This window comes from Octopus sinensis, linkage group LG3, assembly GCF_006345805.1.
Source record: "Octopus sinensis linkage group LG3, ASM634580v1, whole genome shotgun sequence".
NCBI lineage: Eukaryota > Metazoa > Mollusca > Cephalopoda > Octopoda > Octopodidae > Octopus > Octopus sinensis.
In genome coordinates this window covers 51005512-51028408 of record NC_042999.1, presented here as the reverse complement: position 1 = coordinate 51028408, position 22897 = coordinate 51005512, and the positions used below count along the sequence as shown (strand labels likewise).

Sequence of the window (22897 nt, the reverse complement as noted above, 5' to 3'; positions counted from 1 at the left end):
ACTTACGTGCCACCGGCACTGGTATCGCAGCTACAATATCCATTGATGTTGATTAATTTCGATTTCGATTCTGATTCAATATATATATATATATATATCATATGTGATCACGTGACTGAGGAGGCCATCAGATATTGCTACACATCGCTGGTCACAATGTGCTTCACATTGTTTTAGCCTTCAATGATGCCACCCCGCTGGCTTAGCGAGCAGGCCAACATAAGAAAGAGTGAGAGAAAGTTGTGATGAAAGAGTACAGCAGGGATCACCACTACCCACTACCGGAGCCTCGTGGAGCTTTAGGTGTTTTCACTCAATAAACACTCACAACGCCCGGTCTGGGAATCGAAACCATGATCCTACGACTGTGAGTTCACTGCCCTAACCACTGAGCCATAAATATATATATATATAGTAGTCTTTTGGCTGCTATTTCTAAAATTAAATTTTCGGTATGTGGTTAAGCAACTTGTTGCAAAAAACCCTTATTATTATAATTATATAAATTTTTACTGAATATGGTCCTTTTCCACACTGAAATACTACTAGGTGAAATTTGTTGATTTTATTAAATTAATTATATTTCACCCTATATCTGTATGTATATATATATATATAATATATATATATATAATATATATATATATATATATATATATATATATTATATATATATATATATATATATATACACATCGGTGAACATATAAGTGCAAAACTAGGTGGAAAAAATAGTACTTGAATATAAACGGTAGAATAATATGCTGCAAAATTATCACTGAACTGTTACTTAGAGTTTCACATTTAATAATATATATATATATGATGGACTCTCCTGTCAAAGATGACATATAAGTGTTTTTGCTGAATGACCCACTGTTTTTGCTGATTGACCTGCACAAATGACTTGTTTATAGTGATCAAATGTTCAAACCACATATTAGCTCAATCTCGCCACCAAATTGACATTGACTGAACATGGCATGGCACCTTAGGCAAGTGTCTTCTACTACAGCTCTGAGTCAGTAAAGTCTTGTGAGTAGATTTAGTACACAAAAACTGATAGAAGCTCATCATATAAATACTCTTTTTACTCTTTTACTTGTTTCAGTCATTTGACTGCAGCCATGCTGGAGCACTGCCTTTAGTTGAGCAAATCAACCCCAGGACTTATTCTTTGTAAGCCCAGTACTTATTCTATCGGTCTCTTTTGCCGAACTGCTAAGTTACGGGGACATAAACACACCTGCATCAGTTGTCAAGCAATGCTAGGAGGACAAACACACACACACAACACACACACACACCCACACACACACACACCCACACCCACACACACACACACACATACATATATACAACGGGCTTCTTTGTGTTTCTGTCTACCAAATCCACTCACAAGGCTTTGGTCGGCCTGAGGCTATAGTTGAAGACACTTGCCCAATGTGACACACAGTGGGACTGAACCCAGAACCATGTGGTTGGTAAGCAAGCTACATACCACACAGCCACTCCTGCACCTCTATAGATATATTTTATTAGTATTTAGCAGAAGCAACAGAATGACTGTAAATATTAATAAAAATATGCATATACTCAGATTTTGAGTTCTGTTTTTCCTGTTTTCATCCATCCATCTATCTTTATTTATTTATTTATTTATTATTTGTATTGCCTCTCTTCACTCCCCTCCACATGTCTGTATCAATCTTTCAGAGTTCTGCTTAGTTATTACTACTAGAAATGACTGATGAAAGGAGCATTAATTTTCTAGGTCATGCAATTTTTTTCAACTGGTCAATGGGTCGATTGAATAAACTAATCAATAACAAACCTATAATAACTACTGGAAACAGTTGTATGTCAAATTTACTACAATAAAGAAAAATATGTAATGACCATTATTTTTTGCCTTGTCTTGTATATTACTATGTAATAACCAGTATAAGTGGAACACAACTATGGATTTACAATATAGAATAGAGATGTACTATAACTGTAGACCCTGCTATAAGAATACATAGTGTTCTTTACTAATCTAAACAATATTGTTGACTTAGTGAACTAATAGGGAGCTTATAAATTATTTTGTCTGGATTGATAATCCCTCAGTATTAACTCTGTATACCTGTCTACCTTCCTACCTACCTACCTACGTACAGACAGACAGATATATACACATACATACATACATACATATATATATATATATAATAATAATAATAATAATATAATAATAATAATAGTAATAATAATAATAATAGTAGGGAATATAATTCCAAAATTTACAGGGAAAAATTCAATTTAACAATTTTAAATCAAATTTCACAATATATAATATATGTATATAATTTAGAGAAAAACCACTATTAAACAATTCAATAAAGAAAGAGATTATTCACACCATGTAGAAAACATATACTATAAAAAAAAACCTTATTTTAAATCATGTACTTTATTGATTTAAAATAAGGTTTTTTTATAGTATGTTTTCTATATGGTGTGAATAGCATCTTTCTTTATTGAATCGTTTAATAGTGGTTTTTCTCTAAATTATATATATATATGTAAACAGCAAATGAGAAAAAAATATGGTACTTTTTATATGTTTGCGTTTGGATATATGATTTAACAAAGCTAAGGTAAAGCAATGTATCCACATGACATACTTCAACTACTGCTATGTGAGACTCCAGACGCCCTCTGTCATCTTAATGATCACGCTACTCTTTAATAGAATTTGATGAGTCTATCTTTTAATCACACATGGGTGTTAATGTCTATCACCACACCTCCCCTCCATTCAACCTCACGAAAATTTCTTCCAGACTTGGTAACAGGTAATTCATGACATCAAATATTCATTTAACCCTGTTGGAAAGTCAGCACTTTCACAGATTTTAATATTTTTTACCTGACATAAAATGTTGGGGATACCCATTTAGCATAATCAATTTTTTCAATAACCCCAGGCTTTTCAAGTCTATCCAATTCTTTGTTGACTTGTTTCAATGCTATGAAAGGTACAGTTCTTTTTGTTTTATATACCAGTATATAGAGTTTTCTTTTACTTAAAACTTCATCTTTATTTTGGTGCAAAGACCTAATTCATCAGAAAAAAACTTCAGGAAAAAACTGTTTTAATTCTCTTTCCAATTCCTTTGATGGCAGAAAAACCATTCACATTTTAACAAAAAAAAATTTATGTGGAGGTATATAAGTTAAATAATTTCATCCTGTCTGTTCCAAATAAATTTTTTGTATTATTCTGCACAAAAACTTTGGCATTCAGTTTCCTGATTTTTGTTCATATACCTGTGCTAATTATCATTATATCACTGCCTGTATCCAATTGTAACTTGATATTCACTTTATTCATTTTTATGGGCACAAATTTTTTTTTTTTTGAGTCTTGCTTAGAATTTTTGCTGACACTACTTTCTTGCCAGAGTGTTTTTTTCATTTGACCTTTTTTTTGTTTTGCACTACAATGTGAGCTTTTATGTCCAATTTTTCCACACTCAAAACATTTTAGATTTTTAAAAGGACAGTTACATTTAAAATGTAAGCCTCTAACCCCATGGCATGAATTGGGTCTTGACATTTGTCTTTTTTTCTTGTCCATTATAGGTTGACATGCATGAATATGTGAACAATCTTTTCCTTCAAGTTTATCTGCATCATGTCTTAAATTTATAATCCTCTGGCAATCTTCTACTACTGATTGGAGAATTAATTTTGGTCCTATTCTAATTTTGTTAATATCCAAAAATGTATACCAGGATCTTCGCTTGTAGTAAGCACTTGAACAAAAATTAGACATTTGAACATGTCTGGGGTTAATTAATTTAATTTAAATTTTTCACACTCTCTGTTAATAACTGCAGCATAGGTGATGAAAATTCTATCTTTTTATAACCAAATTTAAACACTGCCAGTGAATATTGAACAGGGAACTTCTTTTACTGAAAATTTTCAATATAAAGTTAATTGTTTCATCAAAACTAATCTCACCTGCTTTCAGGTGAGGTTAGTTTTGATGACGGTTGTCATTCTAACAGATATTGTTATATTCTGAAGTTGTCAGTAGGATGGTTCTATCTGGTACTGCACGCTCCCCCAGTCATACAGTGGTGCTATCCTCAAAAGGTTGGATTGTTATAACGTTCACTTAGTATCACAGTATAATTGCTATATCAACACAGTCTATATGTACGCTCAACCATCTGATTTTCCCCTGTTGACTGGCCACTGGTCTATTTATAACAGCTGGCTACCACCACTTTTTACTGGGAGGAGTGTACTGTTTCAATGTACAACATCTCCCCTTTTAATTTTTCTATTTAACAATCGATTTCTTTTATTCACCCTACCTCCTCGATTTTTGTTATTTTCTTTTTATATATACTCAATATCTTTTCTTCATAGGGTCTACTTTTAGGAATTCAGTGTTCTTCCTTTTCCTTGTACATGTAGTTTTGACTTCTTGTAACAGTGTTGGAACCTGAAAAGTGTCATATATATTTCTTTATTGCCCACAAGGGGCTAAACATAGAGGAGAGAAACAAGGACAGACAAAGGGATTAAGTCGATTACATTGACCCCAGTGCGAAACTCTTACTTTATTTATTGACCCCGAAAGGATGAAAGGCAAAGTCAACCTCGGTGGAATTTGAACTCAGAACATAATGACAGACGAAATACTGCTAAGCATTTCGCCCGGCGCACTAACGTTTCTGCCAGCTCAGCCAGTCTATCGGTATTTCTACGCTTCTTGGTCCCTTTTCTATGACTCTTTCCTTAAGCTGATTTCTATGTCTCCTTTCCATTCTATTTCTGCTTTTTACACCATACATTATTCTTCCTATGTATGTTACAATTTCTCCTTCTTCCCAGTAGTGCTTGCCATTTTTGCACATTCTTACATATACCTTATCACCGATTCTAAAGAATTTTGGCATGTCCTTACTAGCACGTATTTTTTCTTCACCGGTAACAATTTATCGAATACTGACTTCACCTTTCTGGCAAACATTAATTCTGCTGGTGAACTTTCTTCTGGCACATTTGGGTTCGGAGTTACCCTGTAAACCCTGAAAAATTGTTGGATTATGACCTCATCTGTGACTTTCTTACTAGCTTTCTTTAAAGCTCTCTGAAAAGTGTCCACGAACCATTCAGCCCATCCATTCAATCTAGGGTGATACAGTGCAATACATGAACATGAACATCTTGTAGAATCTTTTAAATTTTCAGGATACAAACTGTGTTCCATTATCAGAGACAATTATATCTGGTTCACCAAATCTTGCAAACAGCTCATGTAAGAAGTTTATTATCGTATATGAGGTTGGTCATTTACACCTCACGACCTCAGGCCATTTTGTGTAGCTGTCCACTACTGTTAAGTAATAATATCCATTTACCAGGCCTGCAAAATCGATATGCAATCACTTCTGGCTGAGGTTCACATTTTGCAGTAGGTAGTTTCACTGCCAGCACACATCCTCTGCAGCCTTTCACCAGGTTTTCGACTTCCTTTTCCATGCTTGGCCAGTTTACAAAACCTCATATCAGTGCTTTCATTCTAGAGATGCCTAGGTGTCCCACATGAAATGCTTTTAGTATTCTCTTCTGTAATATCTGTGACATGACCACCCTCTGAGCATACATTAGTGTACCATCACACATAGAGTACATGTTCACATCTTGGTGGTTCTTTGCATCAGATCTTTCTTTATTTCCTTTTGTCAACCACAGATTTTTTGTCTCATTAATAAATTTGTCATTTCTTGCATTTCCTTATATTTTTTCCAAAGTTACTGGTTGTTCACACACAATGTTCCACATCACATTTTTTTTGTTTCAGATCATTGACCTCATTTGATTGTTTGACTGCTCTGTTTATGCTATTGCACAAAACGCTTATGAGTGTATCCCATAAATTAAATTTCTCCAAACATTCAATGCCAAATAAATTCATGGATTTTTTCAACACATAAACATTCACTTTTTGATTCAACCTTTGAACATTATATTATAAATGAGTTCACCTGTGAAATATAATTTTCTTCCTGTAACACCGTACACTATTTTGTTTGAACTACATAATTTTGGTTTACCCATTTGTTCCCATGTTTTCTTATTCATGATTGTGATATCACTTCCCATGTCTAATAGCAATCTGGCACTAGCGTTTTCAATTCTCACATTCATGAATTTTCTGTTTGTTGTAGTCACAACTTTCTTGCTGACAAACTATTTATTTTTTCTTGTTTGTTCCATTTTCCTATCATTCTAGTTTTGCAGTGCGATTTTGTATGTCCAGTAAACCTGCAGCGAAAACACTTTGCTTTTTTATATGGACAATCTTTTTTCAGGTGCATTCCACCACATGCCATACATAGGTCTACATCCTGATACATTCTCTGTTTTTCCTGCAACACTTGTTTGTACTAGTCTTATGTGGAAACACTCTTTCTGTTGAATTTCTTCCATGTCATGCCTTAATTTTAACATCTTGTCACACTCTTCTGATAGTTTCTGCAATGTCAAATCCTGGTTCATTTCTAGTTTTCATGGAATATCCATTCGGATTTCTGCATCCCTTTTATCTGTCAATCCTTGTACAAAAATCAAACACTTGAAAGAATCTGGAGTAAGCATATCTAGCCTAAATCTCTCGCATTCTTTGTTGATTCTACCTGTGTAGGTAGTGAAGTTTTCATCTTTACTCCTTTCTATGTTTAAATATTTCCATCAAGTATTAAGCAGTGACCTCTTTCCACTAAACATTGTCAACTGTGTCAGTGAAATTTATGTCAGACACTGTTTTTGGCAATATGAAGTTACTATACTTCACATGCTCTGCTGTTGCCAGTTTTCTTACAAATAGATGCATTTACATTTCATCTGTCCAATCCTGACATTCTTTTTCCAAAATTTGTTGAAATCTTCCAAAGTAAACCTGGAAGCCCTCCGTTGGGGTCATAGTTGAATTCCCTTATGAAATTTGCTACATGGTCGGGTGAAAATGTATTCTCCAGATTGGTTATCAACCTCATTAAGTGCAACATTTGCTGCTGCTATCCTTGTTGTTGTTCTTGTTGTTGCTTGAGTTGTTGTTACTGCTGTCTTTGCAACTATTCCAGTTATATACATGTGGCATGTAAAAAGCACCCACTACACTCACGGAGTAGCTGGCGTTAGGAAGGGCATCCAGCTGTAGAAACACTGCCAGAACAGACAGGAGCCTGGTGCAGCCTCCTGGCTTCCTAGACCCCAGTCGAACTGTCCAACCCATGCTAGCACGGAAAACGGACGTTAAACGATGATGATGATGATGATATATATGGCAAATGAAAGTGTATGTGTGTGTGTGTATATATATATATATATATATATATAGATAGATAGATACATACATACATATATAAATAATGCATTTTATATAATATGCTTCTACTAAATTCGTTTGTAAGGCATTAGCTAACCTCGAGCTATTGTTGAAAGCATCTGCATAAGGTACTGCACAATAGGACTGAGCTTGAGTCCAGGTGGTTTTGAATGAAACTTCTTAACCCACACAGGCATGAATAAATTCTCTCTCTAAAACATACTTTTTATTTCAGTGAATGGCATTTGTCCAAAAAATACTGGTCTTGTGATTTTTCTGAGAATCGTATAAGGCTCCAGTAATGAGATAAGTTTTGGAAAACTTGTTCAAAGTCACTTTTTCATGTTGCACTTTGTATTAGTTTGTTCCTGCGTGAATTGGTTTACCGTTTCCTTATCATATTTCTACTGAAATAGACTGCTTTTGTCTCAATAAGTTTTGAAAATAATGCAGAATTTAGTAAAATAACTGTCATGATTAACCCATTAGCATTTAAGCCAGCTATACCTGGCCAAAATATTCTACCTGTTTTACATTCAGATTGGTCAGAAACACCTTCTCACACCTATCCTACAATGTCAGTCTAAAAATAAACAATCACGTCATCGAAATCTCAAAGATGCAAAGGCATAGGTATGGCTGTGTGGTAAGAAGCTTGCTTCCCAACCATATGGTTCCGGGTTCAGTTCCACTGCATGGCACCTTGGGCAAGTGTCTTTTACTCAGGCTGACCAAAGCCTTGTGAGTGGATTTGGAAGATGGAAACTGAAAGAAGCCTGTTGTATGTATATATATATATATATAATATATATATATATATATATATACACATAGTAAAGTCTATCTGCTAATGCCATGTGGCAGTCCTACTTTTTAGCCCCAGGAAAATATCTTCTCCAACTAGCTACCAACACATGATCTATGTATACAGGGAGCAAGGGAGTCTACTGCCCCCTTCTTAACTGTAACAATACCTGTGGACCAATGGTTTCTGGGTAATTTCCCTTCCTTGGTATAGGGCAACTGCTGGCTAGAGATAGCAATCACTTGCTCTTGCTCACAGTATATACTTTTAAAGCGACACACAGTCGCTGATCTTGTAAAGAGCATATATATATATATATATAAATATATAAATATGCCAACCCCCTCTGCTTGCGAAGACATGTTGGGGCAAGCGAAATCGAAACCGAATTGAACCAGCCAGGATCCCTGGTCTGGTGGTACGTAAAAAGCACTATCCGACTCGTGGCCGATGCCAGCGCCGCTTCGACTGGCTTCCGTGCCGGTGGTACGTAAAATACTCCAATCCGACCGTACGACAGGCACCCATGCCAATCCCCTTTGCTTGTGAAGACATGTTGGGGCAAGCGAAATCGAAATCGAATTGAACCAGCCAGGATCCCTGGTCTGGTGGTACGTAAAAAGCACTATCCGACTCGTGGCCGATGCCAGCACCGCCTCGACTGGCTTCCGTGCCGGCGGCACATAAAATACACCAATCCGACCGTGGCTGTTGCCAGCCTCACCTGGCACCTGTGCAGGTGGCACGTAAAAAGCACCCACTACACTCACGGAGTGGTTGGCATTAGGAAGCGCATCCAGCTGTAGAAACATTGCCAGATTAGACTGGAGCCTGGTGCAGCCTTCTGGCTTCCCAGAACCCCGGTCGAACCGTCCAACCCATGCTAGCATGGAGAATGGACGTTAAACGATGATGATGATAAATATATATATATATATATATATATATTTATACAAAAGGATATATGATTTAATGGAGCTGAGGTAAAACAATGTATTCATAGTATGTACTTTGACTACTGCTACATGAGACTCCAAACACCTGTCATCTCAACAATAATGTTACTCATTATAAGAGTCCAATCAGTCCATCTTTTAATCACACAGGGGTGTTAATGTCTATCACCACAACATCTCCCCTCCATTCAACTTCGTGAAAATTTCTTCCGGACTTGATGAGGAGTAATTATATGGCATCAAACATTTGTTTAATCTGGTTGAAAAATTAGCACTTACACACACACACACACACACACACACACCACACGCACACACACACATATATATAGTGTGTATGTCTTTCTGTCTGTGACAACTGGTGTTGGTGTGTTTATATCCCTGTAGCTTAGCTCTAGCATGGTCACAGTCAAATAACTGAAAAAAGTATAAATAAATAAAAATAAATGCACCCTTTTAAAGCCTAGCCAGGCTCATGGGCCTGGTTTCCCAGTTTCAATGGTGTATGTGTTCCCCAGCTGGGTGGGATGCCAGTCCATCTCAGCGTTAAGCATTTTTGCCAGCTGAGTGGACTGGAGCAACGTGAAATGAAGTGTTTTATTCAAGAACACAATGCGTCCCCCGGTCCAGGAATCAAAACCACAATCTTACGATCATGATGCTGACACCCTAACCACTAAAACAAGTAAAAGAATAAAAAAATAAAAATAAAAAAATAAAAGGATACAAGATAATGTCTGATTAATGCAAATAAATAAACATTACACTTGACAGAATAATTTGAATGCTAAAGGGTTAAGTTGGTGTTTGGAACATAAATTTAACATGAAATTTCGATGGAAGGTTTTATTTAACACAATTTTAAAACTGAAATCGTATCATATAACCAGGATTGGTTTCAGATCATTTGGAACCAGAAGGTCTAAATCAGTGTTTAGCTGATAGCTGTATTTCCTCTACATCAGGTTACAATGCAGAAGTGCTGATTACAAGCATTGTGATGTAGAGCTATGCTGACAACACAATGATACTTGTTGATTACTTCAATTCTACAGACATTCCATTATTTCTCTGTGTCTTGTTCTAATAATGGTAATTCATGTGACAATAATTATACATATGTACTAAAAGGACTGCTTATTTCTTACTGTGTTTTAACCCCTTGTTTTATTAATTTAATTGATTAATTTTCTCGCTGTTTACTCCAATCTAGTAGACGGGATTAAAACCACCATATACTGCAAACAGACAGCTTTATTGCCATTGTTTCTGTTTAACCCCGGGTCAACAATGATCAACCAGACAGATGTTCAAAGAAATTTCTACTGCTGTTGTTCAATAATTTAAAAGATATCTAGGTCGATATTATCTAATGTGTTCTTTATTTATTTAAAACAGTAGGGTGTGGTTTGATGAAGATTTGGCTTCTATTTCTAGTAGGAAAGACACCACACAGAAATTGGCTTGTTGCTATCTGTGTGGCACTTTGGGCAAGTGTCTTCTACACTAGCCTTGGACTTACCAAAGCCTTGTGAGTGGATTTGGTAGATTGAAACTGAAAGGAGCCTGTTGTATATATAATACACACATATATATTCACACACACACACACACACACACACACACATATATACATATGTTCACATACATATATATATATATGACTATATATATTCACACACACACAGATATATATATATATATATAATATAAATATATATGCATACATACACACATATGTACATACATATATATGTATATACACATGCATATATGGGAACAGGACACCACAGAACGTAAACAACATGAGATACGAAAAGATGGAATACAAACTTTTTTTTTGCGAACAATGAAAAGACAGGCAAAATGAAAAAAAAATTACTCTTCATCAGTTGTCGGCTGTTTTTCTACTTTGTATTTCGAGCAATTCACAAGATACGTTTCTGACAAAACAGTTACTCCTGCAAAGCAAATTAAATAAAATTTGGGATATTGCGGAGGGTCAAAGTTGATAACAAAAGCATGACAGTGGAAACAAACAGGAAGGGCTGCTAAGCCTGAACAAGTTGAGTTGGTGAGCAAGCTCTGACAGGAGACAGATAAGAATGTGTCTTATCCCTGCGGCTGATCAGGAAAAAAGAAAGAAATTTAAATAGGAAAAGATGGTTGATGGTCATGTGCGAACAACGAGAGAGCAAAAAGTGTGAGTGAGAGAGTGGGACAGACAGAGAACAGTGAAGGGGAGAGGAAAAAAATTAGAGAATGGATGAGAGAAGAAAAAATGAGAGGAGAAGAATGGGAGATAAAAAAGAATTAGAGAGAGGAAGAGAGAGGAAACGAAAGAGGGGAGGAAAAGAGAAACAGATAGGATAAGTGTTGCATCTTGTTGTTCACACATGACCATCGGCCATCTTTCTTTTCCTATTTGAATTTCTTTCTTTCTTTCTGATCAGCCGCAGGGATAAGACACATTCTTATCTGTCACCTGTCAGAGCTTGTTCCTCCATGTTCACCAACTCAACTTCTTCAGGCTTAGCAGCCCTTCCTATTTGTTTTCACTGACCTGTTTTTGTTATCAACTTTGACCCTCCGCAAAATCCCAATTTTATTTAATTTGCTTTGTGGGAGCAACTGTTTTGTTGAAAACATATCTTGTCCTGAATTGCTTGAAATATGAAATAGAAAAACGGCTGAAAACCGATGAAGAGTCGTTTTTTTATGTTACTTGTCTTGTTTTCCTTTTGTTTCTTTCGGTGTTTGCAAAAAAAATGTTTGTATTCCATGTTTTTGTATGTCATGTTGTTTACGTTCTGTGGTGTCCTGTGCCCATCTATGCATGTGTATATACATGTATATATATAGGTACATATGTGTTTATATGTATGCATATAAATTATTATTTATATTATTATATGATTGAACGCCATGCATCCATTTTCAAGTAAGTTTTATCTATCTATCTATCCATCAATCCATCTATCCATTCATCCATCCATCTATCTATCTATCTATCTTTCTATCTATCTATCTATCTATCTATCTATATATTAACACACACACAGATATATATATTCACACACACATACATTCATATACAGCACATACATGATTATACATCAAATCAGCAATAACTAACATACAGTGTATAATACTACTCTATCTGCTGTATATAGCCAATAATATTTTAAAACGCCACTGGGTAGAAAATGAAATTAGTGCACTTTTAAATGCCTGGTTCACTTACCACAATGCTGATGAAACAACTAATGTTTATGATAAAATTGCTGAAAAATTAGCTTCACAGTCTTTTAACAGATCTGAAAAGCAGATCAAGAACAAAATAAAAGAAATCACAAGATAATTTCATATTGTACACATGCACTTGGAAATACTAGAAGTTATATTGGTCAATGGATGTAGAGCACCAATTGAACCCATGGTAACAAATCAGGGGTCACCTCAACAACCTGTTAGCCAGCAAGAAACAACATCTCCTTTGGTATTGCTATCTGACCTAATTCCACCCAACCCTACTGTCGTAAGCCAGGATTCACTACCGCCTCAACAATAACAGTCTGCTACTGCTATTCCATTAGGAACACTGACCAATGAATTTCCCTTGACCTCACATGACAATATAGAAAAAGCTCTTCTGTAACCACTTCAAAAATCCTGTCATTACCATTCCAAAGGTAATTGCAGATTTGGCCCCAGGAACACAAACAACAAGGAACACTGCCCTTTCTTCCATCCTACCTTATGCTGTAGACTTGTTAAAGGCACTTGTCCATATGGCTTAACTGGGAAAAAAACTGCCCTCATCTTCACCCCAAATACTATCCCAGATACAGAGTCCATGGCCCTGATCCTAAATATGGATGTACAAAAGGCAACAGGTGTACCTTCTTCCATCCTAAACTGTGACTTCTGTGTCTCTAAGGATGTGCCTGAACCTGGAATGCAACTACTACCATCTAAAAGGTACAAAATGAAATAAAAATGAAAATAAACAGCAACAGAGGAATGCAACAACAAAAACAAAATACAATACATTTCACCTCCCGAAATCAAACAACAAAGATAGAACTATGGGAAAACCATAGCACCAAATAACATAAACATGGATAATGTATCATCTGACCAAGTGGCTAACGAAAGAGGAAACTCATTTTTACTAACTTATCTAGAAAATATGAAGGCTGACCTAAGCCAGGAAATCCAATGAACTACCAGCAGCCATCTAGAACATCACCCAACTCACACAGCTCCCTATAAAAACTATCCTCAGTGCTACCTCTGAACAACATATCACATAAGACTAAGCACATAGAACAATACAAACAACAAACCATCCTTGCTTTGACATTCTTGCTAAATGTTCGTGGCATCTCACACATAGAGAGTTGGCTTGCCAAACCAGCACATTGCATCCCTTTCTTTATCCTTACAGAAACTCACCTAAACAACACTCACATGGATGCTGAGGTGAAAGTAAAAAAAATTTTACCATCATCCATGCAGATCATTCAGACTGAAATAAAGGAGGAACGATCATTTTTCTCCATGATTCTTTTGCAATTGATGCCAAGGAACTATTTTCCAGTGGCTACTGTGAATCCATATTATTATTCAACAAGGTCAATGACATAACCATTGTTGGTCTCTATAGGCCTCCCCAAGCACCTCCAAAGTGCTTTGAAGAATGCCTCAACAAAATCAAGTCCTTCCTTCAAAAATACTACTCTGGAAACATACTGGTCATGGGTGATTTAAACCTCCCTTATTAAAGTGGCCCACAAATACTCTGAAGTTAGGCAACTGCACTACACCAGATAAAGCAGCAGCAGAATTACTCTTTAATCTAATACATGAATTTTTCCTGACACAGCTAGTGCTCGAACCAACAAAACAATATAACGATCCTGAATCTGATATTAACAAACCACTTGAGCTCCATTCACAGCATTTCAATTGAAGAGATTCTCCTCTTAGACCACAACATGATATTCTGTAACTTTAATTTCTGGCATACCAAAACCAAACCAGTGACTCCCACTCCACTGCACTTATTTCACAACATAAACATTCACAAAGCTGACTGGGGAGCAATTAGAAAGGATCTGTCTTTTATCGACTGGTCCTTCACTCTCAGTTCCACTGACATTGAAACCACATGGCAGTGCTTTCAGGACATTGTCACCTATTCATGCTCAATACATGCTTCTATGAAATGCAAATTGTGACCTTCATGCTGATGATGAATGAGTTAGAAGGTACCTGTGTGTAGGAAACACAAGGCAAGCTACCAGATAAGAATATAGGTCGTTAAAGGTTGTGGTAGAAAAGACATTGGGAGGAGATTGCATAGCTGTGTGTTACAGGCTAATGTGTGTTTGGGAGGAATTCTATGCTAATCAGTCAGAAAATCCACATCCAATATTCAGTAAAGGAATTTCACCACATACTCTTTGTGATCCTCTGTCTGTATTCTCTTTTATATTCTTCACCTTCTTGTATCTTGAAAAGTATACCATATCACATCATCATTGTTTCTTTTCTCTTTTCCCAGCTGGAGTAGCCATTTATATCTTCTACAGTAGTGATTCTCAACTGTCACCACCCCATTGGGGATCCATATAAGATTCTGTTGAAATTTGTGGGCAAAAATGAATTATACTTCTACAATATACAAAATATTCTAACCATTTTTTAAATATAATCTATATATATAAAACTGTAGTTGTGTGAGTGTCTGTCCCCTTCGATTTAGATTCCTAACTACTCCTCCATTTTGCGGTGCAGTTTAACCAAATTCGGGTATCTTATAGTCGCGATTCATATCGAGCCCGTCTGAGTATTAGCGCACGTCTACGATGAGTCTACGATTTTAAAAATAATTTAACATCATTTTTTATTCCATTTTAATGCATAATTTTTCGTGTGTCGATGGTGGCGGAGTTGGCATCCATGGTCACACATACACCTGTTTGCTTCTCCCCCTTCTTCCCTCCCTCGTGAAGCTGTGGGGAAGGGAGTGTAAGGAAATCAACGTCGTAAAGCATTGTCAAGGAGACCAGCGTTCTTTTAGAACAACGACTTCATGGCTGGAAGACACCAAAACAGAAATGGCTAAGAAAGCGTCTACGATGAGTCTACGATTTAAAAAAAAATTTACCATCATTTTTTCCATTTTCATGCATTTTTTCGCTATTATAGTCGTGATTCATATCGAGCCCTTCTGGGTATTAGCGCGTGTCTACGATGAGTCTACGATTTTAAAAATAATTTAACATCATTTTTTTCTATTTTAATGCATTTTTTGCTATTATATAAGGGAAGTAACTCTCTAAAAATGTCTACGATGAGTCAACGATTTTTAAAAAATTTACTCTAATTTTTTTTCCATTTTTAATGCATTTTTTTGCTATTTTTTGGCTATAACTCTCTAAAAATGCTTTATAGTTATTTCCCTTACAAACCCGAGCAACGCCGGGCGATACTGCTAGTTCCTAATAATATTCAACATGAGTGATAAGAAGCTTGCTTCCCAACCACATGGTTCTGGATTCAGTCCCTCTGCATGGCACCTTGAGCAAGTTTCTTCTACTATAGCTGCAGGCTGATCAAAGTCTTGTGAGTGGATCTGGAACATGGAAACTGAAAGAAGTGCATTGTGTGTGTGTGTGTGTGTGTATGCATGTGTATATATATATGTATATATTTGTATGTCTATGTTTGTCCTCCACCTTTGCTTGACAACCAATGCTGGAGTATTTACATCCCTGTAACTTAGTAGTTCGGCAAAAGTGACCGATAGAATAAATACTAGGCTTACAAAGAATAAGTCCTGGGGTCGATTTACTCAACTAAAGGCAGTGCTCCAGCATGGCCACAGTCAAATGACTGAAACAAGTAAAAGAATAAAAGAATACAAATGACCCCCCAAACATTAAAACTAACACAAGCATTCTAAACTGCATCAAAAAATAAAAAAAAAGGGCCATTTGACTAATTAGCATAGAATTCCTCCCAAACACACACCTATACAATCACCTCCCACTGTCTTTTCTACCACAAATTTAATGACCTCTGTTCCCTGCTTGTGGTTCCCCTTGTGTTCCCTACACTCAGGCACCGTCTAACTCACTCATCTCAGCTCCTCTTAACAGCCATGTGTTTAATCCCTACCCCAGTTAACATGTTAACCTTTATACTCTTACATTCAGTCTTCCTTCCCTGAATGTTGGCCTGCTGGTATCTCCTCACTACATGTTTTTTCCCTGTAGGAACATTGATGGCATTGATCTCACCAATCCCTGGAAAGTCTGCTGTAGGCCATGGACACTGTCCCATTTTCCAGACCCACTAAGTAAAAAAAAAGAAAACAAACAATAATAAACCATCAAAGAAAAAAAACACAAAGTATATTTTTGGATGTGAATGATAGAGCCGACACAGATACTCCAAAGGCTGGAACCCAAGCAGAGATTATTTCAACATACATGTACACACACACACACACACAGAGTATAATATATACTCTCTTTACTCTTTTACGTGTTTCAGTCATTTGACTGCGGCCATGCTGGAGCACCGCCTTTAGTCAAGCAACTCGACCCCGGGACTTATTCTTTTGTAAGCCCAGTACTTATTCTATCGGTCTCTTTTTGCTGAACCGCTAAGTGACGGGGACATAAACAAGCCAGCATCGATTGTCAAGCAATGCTAGGGGGACAAACACAGACACACAAACACACACACATACAATATATATATATATATATATATATATATATATATATATATACAACAGGCTTCTTTCAGTTTCTGTCTACCAAATCCACTCACAAGGCTTTGGTTGGCCCGAGGCTATAGCAGAAGACACTTGCCCAAGGTGCCACGCAGTGGGACTGAACCCGGAACCATGTGGTTGGTTAGCAAGCTACTTACCACACAGCCACTCCTGTGCCTTATATATGTATATATATAAGACTTTTTCATTTTCCCAAGCGTCAAACTAATACACTTGCTTGTTGATCATACACCTGTCTTTACCTTTTTTTTTTCTATAAATTTCAACTATGTGTGTATGTGTGGTTGTGTGTATGTGTGGTTGTGTGTATGTGTGTGTAGAACTATTAATTGCAACATATTTTTTTTCCTCCTTCCATTTTTTTTCCCTCTCATTCCTTTCTGTCAGAGAGTGTAGGCTCGAAATGCCAAAGACTTTTCTGTTTTTCCTGAGTGTCAACCTAATACACCTGCTTGTTGTTCCTTCACATGTCTTTTGTCTTCATTTTCTGTACAAACTATATATATATATATATATATATATATATACTTTATTTAAAAGCAGCAGAAATTCAACAAAACCTGTTACTCGGAGTTTCACGTTCCCGTTCGTCGGACAGTTTTATTAAAATATATATATATATATATATATATATATAGATGTATTTTTCCCTGAAGAGAAGATTACATGTTTTACACCATTTTATTCCTTTGGAATAATATCAGTGATATCTTTGAAACATGTGTCGGAAGTAAAAGAATTTGAATTACACCTCCATATATTTATATATATATATATTGCCAAAGCACCATTTTCCTTCAGGATTTCAACTCTGAACTCAGATAATCCATCTACTTACCCTCTAAAAAAAGTCACAAGCAAACTGCATATCTGACACAGTATAGCTGTCACACACGCACGTACACAATAACACCCTTGATCATATCCCAAAGTGGGGGGTATTTGACAGATAAGCCAGGATCCATTCACCAACATACTACAACTGTTAGCTCACAGAGGTGGTGTATCTTCTCCCCTACTGCCTTCTGCTGCAACAACAGCTGCTCCTTTGCACCAGGAAGCTACATACCACCTACATCCAAGAATCCTAACATCATTACAATTTTAATATTATGCATATGTGTGTATATGTGTGTTGTGTGTGTGTGTGTTGAGCGTGGGTTTATTGCATATGTATATACATGTGAGTATTGTGTGTGTGTGTGTTGACCGTGGGTTTATCATGTTTATTCATTCTTTCATTCATTTATTTATCTGTCTTTTGGTGACTGGAGTAAAATAAATTTCAAGACCAAGACAGATAAACAAAAGGTATAATAAACAAATTTACTAATCGAAACTGGTGACCAGGATCAACCACTTGGTTCTTAATTTCAGAGTTAATCAACAGATTTTGGGGGACTTTCGTTGAAATTAGTTATTTCAAGTAATGGCAATGTGACAGGTTTTCTTGAAAGAGTTACGAACGACGACGGCCGTGTCATCACATGCGATGACAGTGTACATATATTATTGAAAGCCGGTCATTCACAAACTGACGAATTTACAATTTTTTTTTATTTCTCCCTAACCTTCCATTCTTTCTTTATTCCTCCTTCTTTTTTTCATTCACCCATGTTACCTTTATTTTGTTTTAAGGAGAGAAAAATACGACTCCATGCAGCTGAATGTTATCAACTGAAGAAGAAGCTGTACCCAAGTGATCACGTTGACAACAATATGGATTGTAGTAATCTTTAATAACCACAAAACTTTCATTGTCAACTACTGCTCTATGCATCATCATCATCATCATTATTATTATTATTATTATTATTATTATTATTATCATTATTATCATTATTATTATTATAGATGATAACAAGATTTGAGAAAGTCCACGTTCCCCCAAACCAGTAAGTTTATAGCAACTGCTATTTATTTATCGTGCAGATAGTGTTACCTCTGTTGTCATCGCTTAGCATTTTCCTTTTGATCATAGCAACCGCCTTTACAAACGTCATGGTAGAATGTTTTAAGGCTTTATCAATGTTCCTAATAAATAACATTGTCGCGGTCATCCTTTCAACAATGGTCGTACCTCAAAAAATACCAAAACAGTCGACGACCAGCTGATCAAACTAGCTCCATTCAATTTTGGTGTGTGCAGCGAGCACGGACCTCCACGTGAACAACCTCTCCCTCTACTTTAATTACGGCTTGCATACAACAACAGCAGAAGCAGCGGTGTTATTACAATCGTACTTTCTCTTTCTGCTGTAAATAACGGAGCCTGTTTATGTTTGTTGGAGAGCGACACAGCTTCTGCACTTTGCACGGTACCTAGCTCTTATGTGGAGGGAGTTGCCCCACTAATTGCTAGCTACACCAGGTCGATATCCACGGCAACGGGCATTTACAGAAAGACCAATTAACGGGTGAATGTGAACTGTATACACATGTATCTATTTATGTCTACGGAAAGTGTTTGCTTGGTGTTTCATGTCTCTCTGCATCTAGATAAGACCCATCACACATAGCATTACATTCAAGTAAACACACGTACACATGTACCCACTGTAATTACGAATACACACACGTATATAGACACGCATTGTTTTTGCACACACCTTTCCAAAGTTATGTATATTAACGCAGAAATAAATAAATAATAACAAAACAATCATTCAGAAAACCAATAGAGAGACGGAAAAAAAAAATATTAAACAAAAAATATAAGGAAAGAGAGAAGCAACACGCGATTTCAGCGAGTGATATAGCAGTCCAACACTTACATTTTCCAGGTAATTAAAATTGTCCTTGTTTTTATAAACCATCTTTAATTTGACTTTGATGTTGAGATGCTCACAGTTCGTTAGCATTACTACAATTTTTGTTTTTATTGCAATGGTTCTTACCACAGGTTATTGACCGGTATCGTTAGTTTATTTGAAGCTGATAATGACATTTGTTCTCATGCGTGTCAACATTATTATTATTATTATTATCATTATTATTTTTATTATCAAAAATAATTAAAATTACTCGACCAGCTTCAGCAGCTCATTGATTTCTAAACGATGTGAGAAAAAAAAAATCCATACCATACATCCAAACGGGGTGGATAAAAAAAAAAGAGTGAAGATTGTGGTGATAGAATAAAGAAAAAAAGAAACATTTAAGGAAACTAAAAATAAAAAAAAAACTACAACGATAACTTCCTTCACATGTTGAAAATATATGCTTCGAAAATCGCAGTTAACTCTTCTTGTTTTAGGAGAGAAAACTTGAGCAATTGTCTGTTATAGGTGATTGTTTTGCTAGGTGCCAATCGGACCTGTAATTGGGTGTGTTTTGGGTTTTGAATGAATGACATGAGATATCGGAGAGAAAGAAAGAAATATATGGTTTACCGTTTCGTTCTTCACTTATATACACTATACAGATATTTAAATGTATGCATAAATGTATAATTCGAAGTACCCATCTATTTATGAAGATGTATACGAAACGTGTATACGTCTTATAAAACACTTTTATTTTCTTCGTACATTTTCTATAGCATGCACCTGAACACACTATACAAGAAATTCTTTCATATATGTATATAACGGTATGCAATTGTTTACATACATACATGAATGTAAGTGGAGTGTGTGAGTGTGTATATGTATATATACATACAGACACAAACAGGGTTGCATTTACAACCCCTATCTCAATTTGTATGTATATATATATATATATATATATATATATATATATATATATATATATATATATATATGCGTGGCACCTTGGGCAAGTGTCTTCTACTATAGCCTCGGGCCAACCAAAGCCTTGTGAGTGGATTTGGTAGACGGAAACTGAAAGAAGCCCGTCGTATATATGTATATATCTATATGCGTGTTTGTGTGTCTGTGTTTGTCCCTCTAGCACTGCTTGACAACTGATGCTGGTGTGTTTATGTCCCCGTTACTTAGCGGTTCGGCAAAAGAGACCGATAGAATAAGTCCTGGGCTTACAAAAAGAATAAGTCCCGGGGTCGAGTTGTTCGATTAAAGGCGGTGCTCCAGCACGGCCGCAGTCAAATGACTGAAACAAGTAAAAGAGTAAATATACACACATACACACACGTGATTATATATTTATATATATATATATATATATATATATATATATATATATATATATGTATATTAGTTGCATGAATGTGCATGCATATATGTATGTGTGCGTGCTTGTCTGCATGCATGCTTGCATGCATATATTCACGATGTTCATCATTCTTTCCCTATTAGAGAGAGAGAGATGAGGTGTGTGTGTGTGTGATCTCATTCGTGCTTTACATGTTGTTATTGAAGCAGGCAAGGAAATCAGCTGCTGTAGTAAACACGAGCCGTGTGTGAGAGATTGTAATACGAACAAATAAGTTTGATATATTTTCATATGTTATTGAATTCACCTGCCTCTAACTATATACTTCTTTATTAATACTATATATAGAGTATAACACACACGCACACATATTTATGCATAGATAGATAGATAGATAGATAGATTGTATAATGTGTAGCATATATATATATATATATATATATATATATATATATATATATATATGTATACAGAGTGTATATATCTATTTGCATACGTAGCATGTATATATTCTATATGTATACATACCATGTATATAAGTATACATAGCAAATATATATATATGTATGTATACATATATATATATATATATATGTATGTTTGGATATATATATGTATGTATGGATATATATATATATATGTATGGATATATATATATATGTATGGATATATGTATATATGTATGGATATATGTATATATGTATGGATATATGTATATATGTATGGATATATGTATATATGTATGGATATATATATGTATATCCATACATGTACCGATATATATATATATATATATATATATATGTATGGATATATATATATATATATATATATGTATGTATGGATTATATATATATATATATATATATGTATGTATGTATAATATATGTATGTATGTATATATATGTATTATGGATATCGTATATTATGTATGGGGATATACATATATTATATATATATGTATGTATATATATATATATGTATGTATATATGTATATATATTATATATATATGTATACATATTGTATATATATGTATGTATACATATATGTATATATATATGTATGTATACATATATGTATATATATATGTATGTATACATATATGTATATATATATGTATGTATACATATATGTATATATATATGTATGTATACATATATGTATATATATATGTATGTATACATATATGTATGTATATATATATATGTATGTATACATATATGTTATATATATATGATGTATAATATATGTATGTATACATATATATATATATGTATGTATACATAGAATATAATTAAGTAGCATATATACAGATGTATATATATATATATATCTGTATACATGCATATATATATTATATTATGTTATCTCTATGCATCTATATTATATATATATATTATATATATATTATAGTTATGTATCTATAGCATATATATATATATATATATATTATATATATATATATAGTTATGTATCTATAGCATATCTATATATATATATATATATATATATATATATATATATTTATGTATCTAGCATATATATATATATATATATATATATAGTTATGTATCTATAGCATATATATATATTAATATCTATTTATCTTTATATACGTGTATTTAGCATATATATATATATATATATATATATATATATGTACGTAATGATAGCATATGTATGTATATATATGTGAGTGTTAAAGACTGACAAATAGAAAAATGGACAAAACACTGATGTTATGCTGTTCAAAGAATCTTGGATCTAATGAGTTAAGCATAATGGAAT

General features: G+C 34.8%; 2 long non-coding RNA genes across 4 annotated transcripts in view; one reads left to right on the top strand and one right to left on the bottom strand.

The window, feature by feature from the left end:
• LOC118762443 overlaps positions 1–22897 on the bottom strand; it is a 426872-nt gene that overhangs the window by 38800 nt on the left and 365175 nt on the right. The gene's annotated exons all lie outside the window — the stretch shown is intronic.
• LOC118762444 overlaps positions 18842–22897 on the top strand; it is a 203994-nt gene continuing 199938 nt past the window's right edge. The window contains exon 1 of the long non-coding RNA XR_004998198.1: positions 18842–19753. This is a non-coding gene — a long non-coding RNA (uncharacterized LOC118762444). The remainder of the gene's footprint in view (positions 19754–22897) is intronic.